Source organism: Lipotes vexillifer, unplaced genomic scaffold (genome assembly GCF_000442215.2).
Source record: "Lipotes vexillifer unplaced genomic scaffold, Lipotes_vexillifer_v1.1 scaffold668, whole genome shotgun sequence".
NCBI lineage: Eukaryota > Metazoa > Chordata > Mammalia > Artiodactyla > Lipotidae > Lipotes > Lipotes vexillifer.
In genome coordinates this window covers 1,942,885-1,959,020 of record NW_006785319.1, presented here as the reverse complement: position 1 = coordinate 1,959,020, position 16,136 = coordinate 1,942,885, and positions in this window count along the sequence as shown.

Below are 16,136 nucleotides of genomic sequence, written 5' to 3'. Positions count from 1 at the left end.
ACGGTTGTGCAAGAGCTGGGAAGGTAAATTGGTGCTGCCACTATGGAAATCAGTATGGAGGTTCCTCAAAATTTTTAAATAGAACTGCCATACGCTCCAGCCGTTCCACTTCTGGGTATTTATTCAAAGAAAACAAAAACACTAACTTGAAAAGATATATGCACTCCTGAGTTCATTTCAGCATTATGTACATTACCCAAGATATGGAAACAGTCTAAGTGTTCATCAGTGGATGAATGGATAAATAAATTGAATTATACACACATACACACACAGTGGAATGTTATTCAGTCATTTCATTATTTATTTGGAATGAAATTTTGTCATTTTTGACAACATGGATGGGCATTTGGTAAAAGTCCATTCATTGGCTTTATGGTAAGTGAAACGAGTCAGAGAAAGACAAATGCTGGATGATCTATTGTGTGTGTGTGTGTGTGGTACGCGGGCCTCTCACTGTTGCGGCCTCTCCTGTTGCGGAGCACAGGCTCCGGACGCGCAGGCTCAGCGGCCATGGCTCACGGGCCCAGCCGCTCCACGGCATGTGGGATCTTCCCAGACCGGGGCACGAACCCATGTCCCCTGCATCAGCAGGCGGACTCTCAACCACTGCACCACCAGGGAAGCCCCTGGATGATCTATTTTATATATGGAATCTAAAAGTACATTTTTAAAATATGTTTATAGTATAGATACAAACTCATAGATACAGAGATCAGGAACAGATTGGTGGTTGCCAGAGGCAAGGGGTGGGGAATTGGACAAATGGGTGAATTTTTTTTGTTTTTAGTTTAAATAAATTGTATAAAAAAAAAAAAAAAAAAAAAAGAGAGAGAAAAAGAAAATCTCTCTTTCAATCTCACTGTGTCAACAAAGAAAAAAAGTTGATTGTTTTGATATTTGCCTAGTGAAGTGTCTTATTCACCTTTTAAATCTTTGAGAATCATAGCTTTATATTGAAGCTTCCAATTGAAAAGCACTTCTAAACTTTGCTTAGAAATATAAATTATTCATTTTTAAATTGAGTTGAAACGTTATCTGTATGGATATCATGCCTATTTTATGATGCTCTGTGACAAATAGACCCTAGGTAAATTTTAGCAGTGATTTTTGTCATTGCAAGGCCTAAGGAAAAAATGGGAAAAAATGAAGTTTGTCTTTTTCTCTATCTCATTTCTATACATCTTGTCTATTTCCTGAGACCCTAATTCCTATAGTCCCATTTTACATTTTACTTCGTTAGTAGCTTTACACTCCTGAGGGTTAATAGGGGATTTTAAATGCTCAAAAGAATGAAAAGTCAATGATATGATTTTAAGCAGCAACACCCAGTTTATGTAAAGAACATTTTGTATTTCGCTAGGGTTTTGTGCTTTCAAAATAAGACTTTGAGGGGGTGCTAATGGTATTTTATTATAAGGCCAAACTTAGTCTGTGACTCCATTAACTTTTATTATACCTCAAACATGAGGGAAGAAATAAAGAATACTTAATAAAGAAAAATAGCCTTTAGTACATCCATCTAGGGAAAATTGTTGTTAATAATTTGGTGCATAATGCTTTTTCCTACGCATACAAACATGCACTCGGACAAATATTTCTTATGACAAAATTGGCTTCAAGTTCATAACTAGTACATTTAAACATTGTACATATAACAAGATAATACAAACTTCTTTTAGTCAAATCAATATTTATAAACCATATTTTTCATTGAATTAATATATTTCATTATTTGGATGAGATCTAACTTATCTTGGCAGGTACCTAGAACTAGACATATTGTTTGTATAAAAAATATACAGTGCTACTAAAAATATCTTTATAGTTTATTCTTAGTCTACTCATTTCAAATATTTGTTTCAGAAAAATTTCCAAAAGTTAGAAACACATTTGTACATAAATATTTAAGTTTCTTTTTATTTCTTTGTAAACAAATTTTTGCGATTATTTGAAGACAATTGCACATTCTTATAAGGGATTTTTCTGCTGGAACAATTTATTTTCACCTTTAAGTTTCAGTCATTTAGCATATAGATACTTTAGAGAAGAGGTTGACAAAGCAATTGATGAGTTTTTCTGAAAGGACATAATGTTTGCCCCATTTTTCTAGGCCCAAGCCTTAAGTGAGATTTACTTCATTAAGTGTATACCCCAGGGTACTTGCTGAACTATTGGCTAAGTAACATTTGTTCTTTTTTCAGCAACAGGAACAAAAATAAATCACGTTGAAAAGAATTGCTTTATTTTATTTTGCCTTTTGTGAATCCATTCTTGCATCTGACATCAATTATAAAGAAGTTATTTCTAAAACATAACATTGTCCTGTAAGTCTGCAACCAAATATGAAATAAGGAATTTTAATTTTGTCTCACCTTTGTTTTTGCTCATATCTAAACAAATATACAGGTTGAGCAGTGTTGAACAATTTGACATTATTAAGACTGAAAAATAATTCACAATTAGAAGACAGTCATTTCATTTTAAATAATTGCATGATTCTCTTTGGCTGTGAATGTGTATGTCAGTGTTATGGAGAGAGAGATTGAGAGAGAAAAGACAGAGACAGAGAGAGACAGATTGAAAGAGAGAAAGAAAGGCAGAGACAGACATATAAAGAAGGCAATAACACCGTTCATGAAGTGAAAGTATTTCTATTATAAAACAGGCATTGGATAGTGTTTTTTTTTAAATTGATGTACAGTTGACATACAATATTATATTAGTTTCAGGTGTACAATATAGTGATTTGACATTTATATACCTTACAAACTGATTACCGTGATAAATCTAGTAACCATCTGTACCGTAAAAGTTATTGCAGTAGTATTGACTACATTCCCTATGCTGTATGTTACATCCTTGTGACTTATTTATTATTATTTTTTATACTGGAAGTTTGTACTATTTAATCCCCTTCACCTATTTAACACAACCCCTACTTCTTCCTCCTGTCCGGCGACCCATCAATTTAGTCTCTGTATCTATGAGTCTGCTTCTGCGTTGTTTTGTTTGTTCGTTTGTCTTAGATTCCACGTATAATTGAAATCATACGTTGTCCTTCTCTGACTTATCTCACTTAGCATGATACCCTCCATTTCCATCCATTGTTGTTGCAAATAGCAAGATTTTATTCTTTTTAAGGCTGAGTGATGTTTTATTATATACGTATACCACAGGTTTTTTATCTCTACGTGGACACTTAGGTTGCTTCCCTATCTTGGCTATTGTAAAAAAATGCTGCAGTGAACATAGGGGTGTGTATATCTTTTCAAGTTAGTGTTTCCATTTTCTTCAGATAAATAACCAGAAGTGGAATTGCTGAATCATATGGTTGGTAAATTTTTAATTTTTTGAAGAGCCTCCATACTGATTTCCACAGAGGCTGCACCGATTTACCTTCTCACAAACAGTGAACCTTTTCTCCAGATCCTTGCCGACAGTTATTTTCTCTCCTCTTGATGATGGCCATTCTGACAGGTGTGAGGTGTTATCTCATTGTTTTTGTGGTTTGCATTTCCCTGATGATTAGTGATGTTGAGCATCTTATATGTCTGTTGGCCATCTGTATCTTCCTTGTAAAAATGTTTGAGTCCTCTACCCGTTTTTATATCAGATTATTTTTTGTTTTGATATTGAGTAGTGTAAGTACTTTATATACTTTGCACATTAACTTGTTGAATATATCCTTTGCTAACATATTCTACCATTTGTAGGTTGCCTGTTCTTTGTTTTGTTGATGGTTTTCTTCTCTGTGCAAAAATTTTTTTAGATTATTTTGATGTAGTCTTGTATGTTTATTTTTGCTTTTGGTGCCCTTGTTTGAGGAGATAGATCCAAAAAACATATTACTAAGAATTATGTCAAAGAGTGTACTGCCTGTGTTTTCTTCTTGGAATTTTATAGTTTCAGGTCTGGTAATAATGGGCATCCTTGTTTGTTCCCAAACTTAGAGGAAAAGCTTTCAGATTTTCACCATTGAATATGATGCTAGCTGTGGATTTACCATATTTGGCCTTTGTTACGTTGAGGTTTGTTTTCTATATACCCATTTTGTTGAGAATTTTTATCATAAATGGATGTTGAATTTTGTCATATGTTTTTTCTGCATCTATCGAGATGATCATAGGATTTTATCCTTTGTTTTGTTCATATGGTGTTTCATGGTGTATCATGTTGATTTATTTACAGATATTGAATCATCCTTGCATTGGTGGAATAAATCCCACTTGATCATGAAGTATGATCCTTTTAATGTGTTGTTAAATTCAGCTTGCCAATATTTTGTTGAGAATTTTGCATTCATCAAGGGTATTGCCTGTAATTTTGTTTTTTCTATTTATCTAGTTTTGGTATCAAGGTAATGCTGGCCTTGTGAAATGAGTTCATAAGTGTTACTTTCTCTTCAAATTTTTGGAACAGTTTGAGGGACTAGGTATTAACTCTTCTTTAAATATTTGGTGGAATTCACCTGTGAAGCTGTCTGGTGTTGGACTTTTGTTCATTGGAAGATTTTTGATTACCAAGTGTATTTTCATAACTACTAATCAGTCTCTTCAGATTTTCTATTTCTTCCTGATTCAGTATTGAAGATTATATGTTTCTAGGAATTTATCCATTTCTTCTAGGTTTTTTAAATTTTTTGGCATATAATTATTTTTAGTAATCTCTTAAGTTTCTTTGTATTTCTGTTGTTTTAACTCATTTATGATTTTATTTATTTGTATTTGGGTTCTCTTTCTCAGTGAGTCTAGCTAAAGGTTAATCCATTTAACTTTGTTTATCTTTTCAAAGAACCAGCTCTTAGTTTCATTGATGTTTTCTATTTTTTGGTATTTCATGTATTTCATTCTCATCTTTTCAGTTATGTAGGTTGGATAAGTACTGGAGATTTAGTGTATAGAATGGGGACTACAGTTAATAATACTATATTGCACACCTTAAATTTGCTGTGAAAGTAGATCTTAAATGTTCTACCACACACAAAAAAATTCACTATGTGCGGTGATGGATATGTTAATTAGCTTCATTGTGGTAATAATTTCACAGTGTATATATACATATATCAAAACGTCATACAATGTAAATATGTATGATTTTTATTTGACAGTTATACCCCAATAAAGCTGGTAGAAGAAAAACTAGAGAATTTTTCTCTCCACCATGATAAGTTCAGTGAAGATAATCGAGAAAGCATCTGCCTATGGATTAATCCAAATTAGAGAAAAGCTTATCTGAGATGTTAAAGGAAACAGATTCAATCTTGGTAATATTGTCTGATGCAGTCATGCCTACTGAAGAGAGACTCGCTTTCTGCTCTGGTGGCTGAGAAGAGACAAGACCCTGGATAGAAGATGACTGTGCTGTTTCTGTTCCAACAGGATCAGAGAGTGAAGTAGCCGAGTGAAAGCACAGAGAACCATGGAAACAAAAATGTCCTGCCACCCGTTCACATTAGCACCTTAGCCAATTCCTGTTCAGACTGGTGGCCGGGGTTCAGATCCCACCCCCAACCCCAAATGCCTTTGCTCTAATCAGTTCACAATTCTGGGAAAAGTTACTGATAGTAGTAGGTTTGGGCTGGACATAAAGATTAAGTGATAGAAAACAAGGTTCACATTCCTGTACACTTGCGTTGGCAGACTAGGATTCACATACAGTATATTTTGTGTAGTCTTTTATATGTTCAATAAAATTCTGAAATATTTGGGAAGTTAGTATTTCTCTGGAGGTATTTCACATCTCACAGACGTAGTTTCGGTGAAGTTTTTTCTGGAGGCAGGCAACAGATTAAATGTTCTTTTGAAATGTTTTTCAGATTAATGATTCAGTCATACTTGCTTTCATGTTTAGTACAAAAGTCAGTATTTATACTTCAAAACCAGTGGCCTTTATGATTTTTTAAGATTCTTTGACAGTTTTATTATTTATATAGGAAAAAAGTGAATCTCCTTAGGCAATAAATATTATGTAGTGTGGAAGAAGTGAATTTTCTTTTTATCTTTGGTCACTATTGTTTTGGAGAACAGGGTATAGGTGTCTGTAGTACATCCAAAGCAGAATGTGAAATGTGTTAGCTCTAAAATCATGGCTTTCTGGTACTCTTTCTTTGTTTAAATAACAGCTGTGTATCTGTGATCACCATGGTACCTTTTGCCTGTCTTTATTCTAACACAGAGGCTGTATAATATATTATGTAGCCCTTGAGAGTCTGGAAAGACTTAGGATCACTGCCTGTTCCTCCAGTTATTAGCTTTTTTTTTTCTTCTTTTAGCATCTTTACTAAGTATAATTGCTTTACAATGGTGTGTTAGTTTCTGCTCTATAACATAGTGGATCAGCTATACTACATATATCATCCCCATATCCCCTCCCTCTTGCGTCTCCCTCCCACCCTCCCTATCCCACCCCTCTAGGTGGTCACAAAGCACCCAGCTGATCTCCCTGTGCTATGCAGCTGCTTGCCACTAGCTAGCTATTTTACATTTGGTAGTGTATATATGTCCATGCCACTCTCTCACTTTGTCCCAGCTTACCCTTCCCCCTCCCCGTGTCCTCAAGTCCATTCTCTACGTCTGCGTCTTTATTCCTTTCCCTCCAGTTATTAGCTTTAAGACTGGGACAAACAACTTATTAGCTCTGAAATTCAATTTCTTCATAATAAATTTACATGAATTATTAAAAACATAAAATAAAAATTTATAGACATAAATTATAAAGCCCTTTTTATTTCAGATCTTTCTTACTCAAAATTTGCTGAACCTAAATAGATTCATTGTATTTGATGTTTGATTGAAATAAAATATAAAACTAAGTTTTTATTTAATTAATTCAGTTTCTTAGCTTGTTAGGATATTTCAAAAACAATAGCATAACATGAAATGCTTTTAAATTTTATTTCATCCTTACAACATCCCAAATAGGTTAGTATCTTTATTTATGTTTTACACTGGAGAAAACTGAAACACCATAAATTTAAGTAACTTGGCACAAACCTTGAGTGGCCAAAATGCAATATTAATCCAAGTCTTAACTAAATCCAAAACATGTCTTGTCAGTTAGTACCCCATGTAGTCCTGGTTTTACTTATAATTGGTTTGACATTGACATGAGCTATTTATTTTCTTCTTGCTTCAAATTATTTTCTGTAATATAAGGTTTTGGACCAGATGATCTCTAAAGTACCTTCTGTTCACATATTTTATTCTATAAGACAATAACTGGGTATGTTTTTAAGCAATCAACACATCTGTGAACATTATTTCCCCAACAGAAAAATAATTTCTAATATATTTTTGTTAATCGATCCTCTTTTATACATATGGAGGTAATGTAACATTAGTAGTGCCGTTGTAATGGAGACTCCTTTAAAGGTCTTTAAAGTTTTTTGGTCAAATAAAAATTGTACGTATTTAAAGTTACAACATGTTGTTTGGTTATGTGTATGTATATTGTGAACTAATTACCACAATCAAGCTAATTAACACTTCCATCCCCTCACATAGTTTTATTTTCTAGTAAGCATATTTAAGATCCAGTTTCTTAGCAAATTTCAAGTATGCAATACAATACTCTTAACTATAATAACCATTCTGCAGGTTGGATCTCCAGGACTTATTCATCCCATATAACTGGAACTTCGTAGCCTTTGACTAACATCTCCCCATCTTCTAACCCCCAGCTTCTGGCAACTATGATTCTACTCTCAGCTTCTATCAGTTAAACTTTTTTAGATTCCACATATAAGTGAGTTCATGCCGTATTTGTCTTTCTGTGCCGGTTGATGTTACTTAACATAATGTTCACTGGGGTCATCAATGTTGTCACAAGTGGCATGATTTTCTTTCTTTTTTCAAGCTGAGTAGTAGTCCATTGTGTATCTCTCAGTGGACATTACTTTATTTCCATATTTTAGTTACTGTGAGTAATGGTGCAATGAACATGGGAGTGATGATACCTTTTAGATATACTGATTTCATTTCTTTTGGGCCTATCCCCAGAAGCGATATTGCTGGATCATATGGTAGTTTTATTTTTGAGAAACGTTTATACTGTTTTCCATAAGGGTTTCACCAGCTTATATTCCCAGCAACAGTGTACAAGTTTTCCCTTTTCTCCACATCCTTACCATGACTTGTTATCTCTTGTCTTTTTGATGCCAGCCATTCTAACAGGTGTGAGATGATATCTTATTTTGGTTTTGATTTGCATTTTCATGATTATTAGTGATGTCGAACTTTTAGAAAATTTTATACACCTATTGGCCATCTATAATGTGTTCTTTTGAGATATGTCTCAGGTCCTTTGCCCATCTTTTTAGTTGGATTATTTGTTTTCTTGCCATTGAGTTGTATGAGTTCTTTATACAGTTTAGACAGTAAGTACCCTCCCCCAGATACACAGCTTGCAGATATTGTCTCCTTTTTCATTTGTTACCTTTTCACTCTATTGACTGTTTCCTTTACTGTACAGAAACCTTTTAATTTGGTGCAGTCCCACTCATCTGTTTTTGCTTTTTTTGCCTGTAATTTGGGTGTCATTTCCAAAAAAAATCATTGCCAGTGTCATACTCTTTTGATTACTGTACCTTTGTAATATATTTTGAAATTAAGAGTGTGATGTCTGGCTCCAGCTTTGTTTTTCTTCCTCAAAGTTGTTTGGCTACACAAGATCTTTTGTGGTTCCACATGAATTTTAGGTTTGTTTTTCTATGTCTATAAAAAATGTAATTAGGATTTTGGTTGCAAATGCATTGATTTTGTAGATCGCTTCATGTAGTGTGGACATTTTAACAATATTAAGTTTTTTAATTCATGCACAAGGAATGTCTTTCTATTTATTTGTCCTCTTTAACTGCCTTCCTCAATGTTTTGTCATATTTAGTGTACAAGTCTTTTATCTCTTTGGCTAAGTTTTTTATTTTAAGTATTATTTTTGTTGCTGTTGTCAGTGGGATTGTATTCTTAATTTCCTTATTGGATAGTTTATTGTTTGTTTATAGAAAAGCCACTGCTTATTGTTTGTTGACTTTGTGTATTATAAATTTACTGAAATTTTTAATGAGTTCTAACAGTTTTTTTTGTTGTTTTTTCTTTGTCTTTAGGTTTTTCTGCATATTGATGATGTCGTCTGCAAGTAGAGGTACTGTTACTTACTTTTCTATTTGGATGGGTTTTATTTATTTTTCTTATCTAATTGCTCTGGCTAGGACTTCCAGTGTTGTTTTGAATAGAAATAGCAAGAGTGGGTATCCTTGCCTTGTACCAGATTGTGGAGAAAAAGCTTTTTGTTTCTCCTGGTGGATTATGAATTTGCTGTGGGCTTTTCACATACAGCCTTTATTGTGGTGAGGCAATTTCATTCTATAACTAATTTGTTGAGAGCTTTTATCATGAACAGATGTTGAATTCTGTTAAATTTTTTTTCCGTGTCTGTTGATATGATCATGTTGATTTTATCTTACATTCTGTTAAAGTGGTGTATTACAGTGACTGATTTAAATCTTCCTTGTATTTTGGGGATAAAGCCCATTTAGTCATTGTGTATATTCCTTTTGATGTGCTATTGAATTGGTTTTGCTCGTATTTTATTGATAATTTTTTTCATTGAAGTTAATCAATTTTATTGGCCTGTAGTTTTTCTTTTGTTTTGTTTATTTGTGTTTCTTGTGATGTGTTTACCTGGCTTTGGTATCTGGGTGATGCTGACCTCATAAAATGAGTTTCACAGTGTTCCCTCTTCCATATTTTTGAAGATTTTAAGAAGGATTGGTATTAATATTTCTTTGAATGTTAAGTAGAATTCACCAGTGAAGCCATCTTGTTCTGGGTGTCCCTTTGTTGGTATATTTTTGATTACTGACTCAGTTTCCTTATTTGTTATTGGTCTGTTCATTATTTTTCTTTCTTAATTCAGTTTTAGTAGGCTGTATGTTTAGGAAATTATCCATTTTTTCTAGTTTATTTAATTTTTTGGTGTATAATTGAGCATAATAATCTCTTTTGATCCTTTTTATTTCTGAGGCATTAATTATAATGTGTTCTCTTTCATTTTTTATTTTATTTATTTCAGTCTTTGTTTTCCAAGTTAATCTGGCTGTTTGTCAATTTTATCTTTTTGAAAAACTACTCTTTGTTTTGTTGATTTTTGTTTTTCTGTTTTCCTTTTTTCTGCTCTAATTTTTATTATTTTCTTCTTTCTGCTAACATTGTTTTCCTTTTCTATTTCCTTGAGGTTAAAAATTAGGTTGTTTATTTGAGGTCTTTTTATTAACTGAGATATAATCAACATATAACATTGTATTAGGCATACAACATAATGATTTGATAACTGTATATATTATGAAATGAAAATGTTTATCACTGTGAACTTTTGTGTTAGTAATGCTTTCGCTGCATTCCATAAATTTTGGTATTTTCTGCTTTTATTTTTATCCCAAGATATATTTAAAATTCTGTTTTGATTTCCTCTTTGACTTAATGGTTGTTCATGAGCATGTTGTTAAGTTTCCATGTATTTTAGAATTTTCTGGTTTTCTTACTGTTAGTTGTTTCTAGTTTCATTCCTCTGTGGCCAGAAAAGATACTTAGAATGATGTTGATCTTAAATTTATTAAAACTTGTTTTGTGACTTAACATGTGATCTGTTCTGGAGCTTGTTCTGAGTGCGCTTGAGAAACATGTGATTTTCTGCTGTTGGTGGAGAGTTCTGTACATATCTATTAGGTCTGTTTGGTCAATAGTGCTGTTTAAATCAGCTGTTTCCTTATTGATTGTATGGGTGTTCTCTCCATTATTCGATGTGGGGTATTGAAGTCTCCTACTATTATTGCATTACTGTCAATTTCTCTTTTTAGGGTCTTTTACATGCCGGATGACCAACCCTGGAGCCTATACTCCTGATTAGGATACAACAGATGTGAACAAATCACAAACATTAGCAAAACTTTGAAGTTACAATTTTCTATGCTGTGGGCCTGGGCTAATTCTCATAGAATTCCCTCACTAGCCTGCTCTTTCTAATTAGAGATGACTCATAGATAACTGTGTCCTCCCCCTTTATAATGCTAATTTCCAAGATGAGAAGGAAGGTCAGTGTTCTTCTCTTTTAACCACAATTTAATTTGCTTAGCATATAATAAAGGAGATAAATATATTGCACAAACTGTTAAAGACCATTATGAGGTACATAATTATCACAGTGGGGCTTAGTGATGATAATACAGCCAAACAATGGATGATTAAGGCCGAAAAGTCACAAGATGTTGAGGAATCTAAAGGTTGTGAACTAAGAAAACATTAAAATAATCAGATAAAATTTGGATGTTAAAAACTATAACTATAGCAAGAATAACTTAATATTCAGTATAGTTTTATATGCTGTACATAATTTACAAATTCAAAGAGATTCGAACCCTTTATTCTTTTATTTAATTATTATTCTAAGCCCACCAGCCAAAGGCTACTGAAGACCTAGCCATATTCAAATAAATTATGTTTATTTGAATTCCTGAAATGAGAGAAAATACATTCCAGAGGGGAACTTAGAAATGTTTTAGTAACAAGAGTGGAAAGAAGCTTTTAATAGAATGTGGACTTGTGATTCTAAGGAAGGTGGAGGAAAGTAAGAATCAGCTCTGGATTGGGGGCTGTCAAGTAGCCAGGACATTTCATGATTGGCTGTATCATAATAGTTGTTCAGGAGGTGAAAGGAAAGAAGTCGGGCTGAGAAGTCACTGGTAAAAACGTGCCGGTAACTCAAAAGCAGGGGTTGTTATTTGTTCTACAGCCATGGTGTGACGGTTGGAGAATCATTGTTTATACAGTGTTGTCAATATCCCAATGTCAATGTTGTTTTATGTTCTGTTAGGAATGTCACAGTCTGCTTACCAAGCAGGTTGACTTTTACGTGAGTATTTATGCTCCTTTCTGAGTGATTCAGGATGCTTAATCGTTTGTTGATTCTAAAATTCTTTATTAGAAAACTGTTATATTAGGATCTGAATAAGGTACAAATCCTGCCCCCAAAAGGGTGTTTAGGCTGTTGGACAAGAGAAATACATTGATAGCAGTAATTGTAGTATGTTGACAATGAGCCGCTTATTGTTGCAAACTGACCCAGGACAATTCAGTGGTTCAGAAAGTATCACGTGCCTTCGGTGAATATTGTTACCTGATAATGGATAGATGTTTTGGGGGGCCAACTAATCCATATCAGGTGGAATGCCATAATGAAAGTAAGTCTAAGGTCAAGTTTCTCCAAACATACAAACGTTTTTAAGAATCAAGGAAATTACCATATGCCTATTCTGTACCTCTGGGAATTTACATTTATTAATGAAGACACTGTAATTAGCACTTTGCATCAGGTTTGACTTAGAGGTCAATGAATGGATATAGAGAGAAAGACCAGTTGGCCTTGTGACTGAGTGAAGTGGCCGATGCTTTGTGAAAAGGAGGGATGTGGGGCCAACAGGACCCCTGACAGCGCAGTGCTCTGGGGGCACTGGTTAGTCCAGATGCTGTATCTTTTTTGTACACAACTTGAGATACCTCTATGATTATTTCCTGCCAGTTAAAATCTTGAACATTCATTTTACCATAAAAAAAAATATTTCTAACATCCTTTCAGCTAATGAACAAACTTCCAATATTAATGTTGTTGACAAAGTGGAAATGACAGATTACTGCCTCTGATTGCCCTGATTCCTGATAGGAGCACAGATGCGACTCCCAGCAGCACTGATTCCTGATTCTGTTCCCTCACATGCAACTAACCATTCCGAGGTCCTAGATTAAGCCGAACATGTGCAAATATATATGACACAGTTTATCCTGAAGTGTTTTAACGGAAGTCATAGCAAAGGTCATATAATGGGTCTATAATAGTAAGACTTTGGACTTTAATTGTTCTTCCAAGACCTATACTAATTTCAAACTTAGATTGGAATAAACTAGTTGTAATTAAAGGGGAAGATGATGGATCGTACTTTCCAAAAGATCAAGTGTAACAGCAAAACAGACACGCAAACAGAAGAGACACTATACTTTAGTTGTCTCTTCACCTATCTTAAATACGCTTCAGTTAACTGGATTTTGACTCCAGTTTCAAAATCCCAGAAAAAAGCCTCAACATTTCTTCCAGTCTCTAACACCTCTTATTCTATTGGCCACTGAATTTTCCATCCTTCCTTCCTTTGATGGTTCCTTCAATAAAGTTTAAATGAGGACCAACTGTGTTCTAGACAGTTTGATAGCTTAGGTATAAAATGAGTATGATGTCATCCTAGCCTCAAAGAACTCACAGTCTCCTGTGAGAAGATCTGGTATGGTGAGTTCTAACACACAGTCATAAACAAGTGTAGTGAGACTCCTGAGGCGTAATATGTTTTTTTCGATGAGTTATTTTATTTTTGTGATTGTTTTGTTCTAAAATAAGGTGTTGCACATGCTGCTTGGCTATTCTTGGGATCACTTATAGCACAGGATGTATCAAAATTTTAATAAATAAATGAAATCTACCTTTTTTTTATTCTTCTTGGAGTGGGGTGATTTTCGTAAATTGTAGTTAAACTGAGAACTGCTGAATGTATAGTATGTGTGTAGCTACTGTCTCACCTGTTCTCTGCACAAGCATAGTTAATCACACCTGTCTCACTGAACTTGATGTAGGTTCAGTGTCTTGAGCACAGTACTCCAGGCAGTTGGTACCCATTAACCAGTGCTAGAAATTAAGATGCAGATCATTTGTGATCACTGGTAAATCTGACATATCTCATGACTATGTAATACTATAAAAATACTGAAAAAGCAATTCTTGGTGCTGTTAAACTCTATGTGTGTGTATGTGTGTGTGTGTGTGTGTGTATGTATGTGTATATATAGTGAGCATTTGCATAGCCTGATGTAAAGTTTCACTGTGCCGGTGTATTAGGGAGCTTTACAAAACTCATGCCCTGTGGTTCCTTTGTAAAAGCAAACCAAATGTGTTCCTAAAGGAGAAGCAAGTTCTAAGCCACCTAAAACCTTTCTCATGCAGTCTTTTATTTATTTATTTATTTATTTAACATCTTTATTGGAGTATGATTGCTTTACAATGGTGTGTTAGTTGCTGCTGTATAGCAAAGTGAATCAGCCATACCTATACATATATCCCTATATACCGTCCCTCTCATGTCTCCCTCCCACCCTCCCTATGCCACCCCTCTAGGTGGTCACAGAGCACCGAGCTGATCTCCCTGTGCTATGAGGGTGCTTCCCACTAGATATCTGTTTTACATTTGGTACTGGGTATATGTCCATGCCACTCTCTCACTTCGTCCCAGCTTACCCTTCCCCCTCTCCATGTCCTCAAGTCCATTCTCTACATCTGCGTCTTTATTCCTGTCCTGCTCCTAGGTTCATCAGAAGCAGTTTTCTTTTAGATTCCATATATATGTGTTAGCATATGGTATTTATTTGTTTTTCTCTTTCTGACTTTCTTCACTCTGTATGACAGAATCTGGGTCCATCCACCTCACTACAAATAACTCAATTTCGTTTTTATGGCTGAGTAATATTCCATTGTATACGTGTGCCACGTCTTCTTTATCCATTCATCTGTCGATGGACACTTAGGTTGCTTCCACGTCCTGGCTATTGTAAATAGAGGTGCAGTGAACATTGTGGTACATGACTCTTTTGGAATTATGGTTTTCTCCAGGTTTATTCCCAGTAGTGGGATTGATGGGTCATATGGTAGTTCTATTTTTACTTTTTTAAGGAACCTCCATACTGTTCTCCATAGTGGCTGTATCAATTTACATTCCCACCAACAGTGTAAGACGGTTCCGTTTTCTCCACACTCTCTCCAGCATTTGTTGTTTGTAGATTTTTTGATGATGGCCATTCTGACTGGTGTGAGGTGATACCTCATTGTAGTTTTGAATTGCATTTCTCTAGTGATTAGTGATGTTGAGCATCCTTTCATGTGTTTGTTGGCAATCTGTATACCTTCTTTGGAGAAATGTTTATTTAGGTCTTCTGCCCATTTTTGAATTGGGTTGTTTGTTTTTTTGATATTGAGCTGTCATGCAGCCTTTTAAATCAAAACCTTCCAGAGATGTTTTCTGTGAGTTTCTTTTGCTTTTTGTGAGTTCCTGCTAACCCTTGTGCTTAACACAGTTTCACAGGTGTTTGCTGAACTGGGCATTGTCGGGCTGTAGCTTCCGCCTATTCAGTCTCCGTTTGGGCTGCCTTTATGAACAGCTGTGCTTCATCCTCCTTTCTTTTGTCCAGAGAATATGGAGTGGTAACCTGTTGTCATGCTGCTGCCAAAGTAAATCAGGTGCTGGGATTCCTGTGTAGCGCCCCAATTACAGGGAAGGAGGGCTCTTACCATGAGGTGCTCGCCCTGTTGTGTGTAAGTCAGATTTTTGCTGGAAAATAGTTCTTTCTGGGAAAGACACTTGTGACTGATTACATACATTTGATATCCTTTCAAAACTACGAAAATGGAAATTTTCTACGTGTGCCTCATTTTTGGTAAGTGTCAGTGCATTTAATAGATTGAAATACCTGCTCTAGGCAAGAAATTTGTATAATATTTTGGATTAATTTGGGTGTGAACTGAAGCCTCTGTTTTGCATATGGGTCCTTCAGTATTTTCACACTGTCCTTTTTGTACAGATACTTTTTGTCTTCCATGCTCATGGAAGAAATTGGGAAATGTATTTCTGCTCTTGTAGAAATAGTCAGTCAGTGGTGGCCTTCCCTTTCTGGCTGTGTATGTTTGTTTTCCTTGCACGGAGGAAAGGAAACTAATGTGTCGGGACCTATGCTGGGGACTTGTACCCGTATTCTTTCATTTTCTCCTGTGAGTCCCTGGAACACAGTGGCTTCTGGCAAGTATTATTGTCATTCTCCAGCTTAAAAAAATGGGGACAGAAAGAACAGGTGTCAGATAGAGGGAAGTAACCAAGCCAGAATTCTAGGAGCACAATTCATCACCTTGGCTGTCTGTCTGCTGGTGATCTGTTCCTACCTCTCCCACACCTGCAGAAATGGTGGCACAGGGACATCTCCTGACTCACCTGCCACCTGGTGACGTTAACGGAACAAGACAATCTGGCCCTCCTCTCCTGACTTCCTGCTGCCTTC